The sequence below is a fragment of the Amblyomma maculatum genome, chromosome 10 (genome assembly GCF_055883805.1).
Source record: "Amblyomma maculatum isolate TAMU_Amacu chromosome 10, ASM5588380v1, whole genome shotgun sequence".
Taxonomy (NCBI): Eukaryota; Metazoa; Arthropoda; class Arachnida; order Ixodida; family Ixodidae; genus Amblyomma; species Amblyomma maculatum.
In genome coordinates, this window is record NC_139353.1 from 14883101 (window position 1) to 14887974 (window position 4874).

Consider the following 4874-nt stretch of genomic DNA (forward strand, 5'->3'; position numbering starts at 1 on the left):
CGCTTCTGCAGCAGCATTAAAATTTCGAGTGGAAACAATATGCATTAATGTGTGTTTTTTTTTTGTGTGTGTGTGTGTTTTTTTTTTTTTTTTTTTTTGCTGCGCTTATGATTTTCTGCAAAACAACACTGTAGGTGTTGTTTTCTTGTTACACATGCGCTCAGATTTTGTAGATCTCCTTATTTGTTTAGTGTGCAATGATCACCACACTGAACGTAAAGCATGCACCCATATGTTTAGGAAAACACCACTACAGAGATGCCAAAATAGACAATGCACACCCGTAGTTTTGCATGCGAAACATATCATGATCATGGCATGCTTTAATGATGGTTGTCTTTTTTTTTTTTTAGTATAGAGATTGAAAGAGAAGAATTGTTTACAAATTTGAGTCGCGCAAATGCTCTTTCTGGACGCATTAGATGTAGGTTCTATAAGGCTCTGAGCAATTAACATTCTTATGTATAACTATGGAGACCTAAAGACGACGTCACTTATTCAAAACGATCGCCTATAGCTCAGGAAAGAAGGAAAACAATCAGTCATGTTCGCGCATGTGTCGCTTTGAGTAAATCTATATTAGGTAGTGGTAAATAATGTCTACACACAATACAGATCTCACACTTTGTGTAGCAGTGGTTCCTAGCACCCGCTATGAGCAAAATGTTCAGTGTCTGCATGCATAGACGACGTTTTTGACACTGGATGGTTCAGTAAATGATTATAGCACCGAGTGCTGGCGAATATTCCAATACTTAATATGAACCTTGCATACCTTGAGTATACAGGCACACTGAATAGCTTAAAGAGCATCTTTCAGCGGCTTGGCTATCAATTGACCTTAACGGAAACTAAATATTTTTTCGAGCATTCGGCGATGCTAGGTCGAATTTATGGTACCTCAAGATAAAGCGCGCCAAGTTTATTTGCTGTAGCATTTCAAATGATACTGTATTCGCAGACCGAAGTTCAGGCTTCTCTACGTAGCGTCAAAGTACCACGGTTAAGCTCAGTGAGGCCGTCATATTTTCGCTGCCAATGACAACGGTTTGCCGTGCTTTTTCGGATGCTGCCAAACAACACTTGCAGGTCTTGGTATTCGGTGGCGTTTGTCTTCTTTGTTAAAAACAAACATTTCTGTGTTTTAAAAAATCCGCCGCCGTATATGACGTCATTATACATGCGCTCCCAATTTCGCTGTCGAGCACTATATGCAGTAGTCTGGTAGCCATTTGAAGCTTTATTCTGCCTTACATCATCTTACAAAGGCTAGCACAAGAACTTTGTTGTGCTTTAGCTCTGATTTTAACCCTATAGTTGAAGGAAGCTTCTTTTGCCTGCTACGGTAGTTCCCCTATCACGGTCTATCAGTGTAAGGTGCTACGTTATTCCCTTATCACGCCCTATGAGTGTAAGGTGCTACATTATTGGGGACACTTAAGCTCATCCTTCAAGAGTATGACGCGAGAGCATAAGCTACCAGCCCACATATAAATGAGAAGGGTTCAGTGCTGCTGAACCGAATGTCGAGCGAAAGCATTGGCTGCGGGTGACCGAGCGTTCTTCGTCTTCTTCGTTGTCTTCTCCTTCTTCATGTTCTTCTTCTTCGCCTTAGTCTTCTTCGTCTTCTTCTTCGCCTTCTCCGTGTTCTTCTTCTTTATCTTTTTCGTCTTCGTCTTGTTCTTCGTCTTCTCCTTCATCTTCGTCTTCTTTGTCGTCTTAGTCTTCTTCGTCTTAGTCTCCTTCGTCTTAAACTTCTTCGTTTTCGTCTATTTTGCGGCTGTTAAAGGTCGAACGTGCCCTTCCTGGGACCAGGCGACGGGTCGAAACCTAGCGTAGTATTGCTATCGCAATAAAAGACTTCGCAGGCGTTACCTGCAATTTTCACGCATTCTATCCTTTCAATCTCGTTTATATTTAAAAAATGCTCACTAATTGTCATGAAAATACACACATAAACGCCTGCGTAAGCTTTTCGAGTGACTGTGTGTTATCCATAACTGCAGTTAGAGTTTAGGTGCTTCAATTGTTTCAGAGTTTATGGAATATTACAGAGAGTTTCTTTTTCTTTTTTTTTTCTCAGGACTAAGCTAATAGCAAGCGTTCAGACAAGGACGCGTAGCTGGTGTGACGCTGAACAAGCTAAAAGGAGCTCCTGGTCAAGACACCTGACACTACTCAGGCAAGATAGATGGATTTATTGAAAGGAAAAGCAGAGAGGTTGGCCGGAATAATTCAAATCTGGCCTGCTACTCTGCACTGGGGAAGGGGAAGGGGGGAAATAATGTCATCAACTTTCTGAAAAAAGAGTGCACTCTCCGCACTAGGTAAAAGCCCGCTACAAAATCTGCGGCGAACACAAAAGTGTTCATTATTTTTGTGTCCCACATACGCGACAGGGTCAGTAGCTTTGAGGAAGGGGAGCAGAAGAGCCCATTTTGGCACATTCGTCTATTTATGCCCTTAAATTGGAGATGGTGTTTTCCCTCACCACCACGTTTCACGTGTCGTACAGCTATCGGCCGCGTCACAGGGCCGTGCCATAAATGTGGTCGCGCAGCGCCAGATACGCTACATTTAAAATGTTCGCTATCTTTCTGCCCTCACTTCTCATGCGGTTCCATTCTTTCACTGCAACTTCCACATAAGCAGCTGCAGCGTGATCAATGAGAAAATGGGAAAAGTTTTATGACGACAAATACGAGCACACAATTAAATGCTAGGCGTTTTTGAACACGCTAAAGGCACACTCAGAAAAATCCTGCGTCACGAACATTGATGCTATGCTCAGTCTAGCATTGTATGCGGGCCGCCGCATTATCGGCAAGGAAATCGAATTTTAACTTCTTCCCGTCAGGCCATTCAAACATTTGACGCCATCGCCAAAAGGAATGGGTTGCCAGCTATAAACTAGTGGTGTGGGGTAGTCTTTGAAATCATCCGAAAAAAAAAAAAAATGTGGAACGCTTCACGATTTTGCGTGTCATCCTTGCGCAGGGCCCATGCTAATCTTCTCTGTATCGTTCCAATTTTCGTATATGTACTTTGGAAGTACGAGCTGTACGCTGTACGGTGACATTTATGTAAATATTGATGGCAAGGAAAGCATGCCGCCAAAGTTTTTGTTTCAACCAATATTATTATCAATACGAATGTCTTTCGCATATAATGCTTAATTACGTTTTAGCGCTCACGCGCACATTGTCTTGGAATTACTTATTTCTCGATTGCATCGTAGTCAGACCAAAAAAGCGCCTCGTGTCAGCCATAGTCTAGCAGTCAGCGAAAGCACGTACACACTTTCTCAGAAGTTAACAGTCGTACAGGTTTCGTCTGCATCCTGCTATGTGGCTCGTTGCGCATGGCCAGCCTTTAAACTTCCAGTAATGTTGTACATGAGCCAGCTGTACAAGTTCGAGCAAAATCATCCGGGCTCGATCCTCATGACCACGTTCTTGACAAATGTTTCATCAGTTCAGTTCAGTTCAGTCGTTCAGTCGTGTCCGACTCTTCGTGACCCTATCCATGTCACGCCACGCTTTCCGGTCTCTCACTATCTTCCTAACATCACATAACTTCATCTGCAGTGCCATATAACTACATTAACCATGAAAACCTCAGAATTTGGAGGTAGTCACTTATTCCCTTGCCTGCATGCCGCTAAGCTGAGACCTATAAAGTATACAGACACTGTCCAAAAAGCCGCAGTTAGGCAGATAAATGGAACAGGTGTATAAGTAACGTTGACCTGTTGTTCATGTTTCTCACGAGCGGATTTTTTTTTTTTGCAACTTACCTTCTGTGCTCACGCGCTTAATTGAGAGTGAAATCAAACGAAAAATTTTTCCCTTTATTTTAACATTTACACATTCAGAATGGACAAAACGGGAATGTCTGCCATCGCCAGCTTTGAAGACCCTTTGTACCTGCACATGGCACCTGTGACGTGTTTATAAGAGAGACTTGTACACGGAAAACAAGTTATCGAAACACAAACCACCGCGTATATATATCAACAGCATTTCGGAGACATCATCGATGTTCTCAACCGGACTACGCCCATTGCATGACTCGAAGCTTCTCCGACAGTCCTCCGATTAGCCGGACATCTGCAAGCTGCGAACCACTTATCCCTTAATTTTTTACGATCTATTCATACCAGTTCCTCTCTTATAAAGCCAGCGAAACGTTGAGAAAAAGACGCAGTTCTTTTTCTGCGTGTCTTTGCGCTTTTACGGCAATGTGAAAGCGTCGCCGTTATGTCAGAGAGGTAAAGGCATGGAAGCCAGTTTTCACATATTCTCTCTGGCGCTAAGATGTCATTGACTGAGAGCTTCAAGGAAGCGACACGAGCCTTCTTTATGAAACTTTTTATTGTTGTATGCTCATATTAATCAAAAGTCTTTAGCTTTCAATATCGGCCATTCTGCTTGGTATTTTTCTTTCAGTGCAGAAACACTTAACCAGATCAATGATAATTTTGATCGGATCGTGTTACGTGAATGATTTATCAATAATCACAGATGTTCTTGGAGAAAGTATAGCCTGTAAATCGACCTGACGGCTGTACTCTGACGCTCCTGCGGTATTTATATTCTTATTTTCTTCCTGATTTTATTGAGTACTAAATTTTTCATCATGCTTACGCTCCCTCTCTTCTGTAGTTTATAGCGTATACAGAGCTCATTTTCGCCCTCTCACCCGTCAAAGAAACGGCATAACGGAGCCGAATGCTCTATGGACAAAAAGAGAACAAAATGAATGGACAGGTGTGGCAGGCACAGAGCCTTTCTGGCGTATATCTATATTGTCTAACACGCTACACACCCACTTTAAAGCTGAATACAACGAAATCTGGGACCACACGCACGAAC

At 42.4% G+C, this 4874-nt stretch overlaps 1 non-coding gene across 1 annotated transcript; it reads right to left on the reverse strand.

The window, feature by feature from the left end:
- Positions 1 to 2952: 2952 nt before the first annotated feature.
- On the reverse strand, positions 2953 to 3055 carry LOC146175656 (U6 spliceosomal RNA). The gene has a single exon (XR_014701639.1). It is a non-coding gene; the product is annotated as a U6 spliceosomal RNA (small nuclear RNA).
- Positions 3056 to 4874: the final 1819 nt, after the last annotated feature.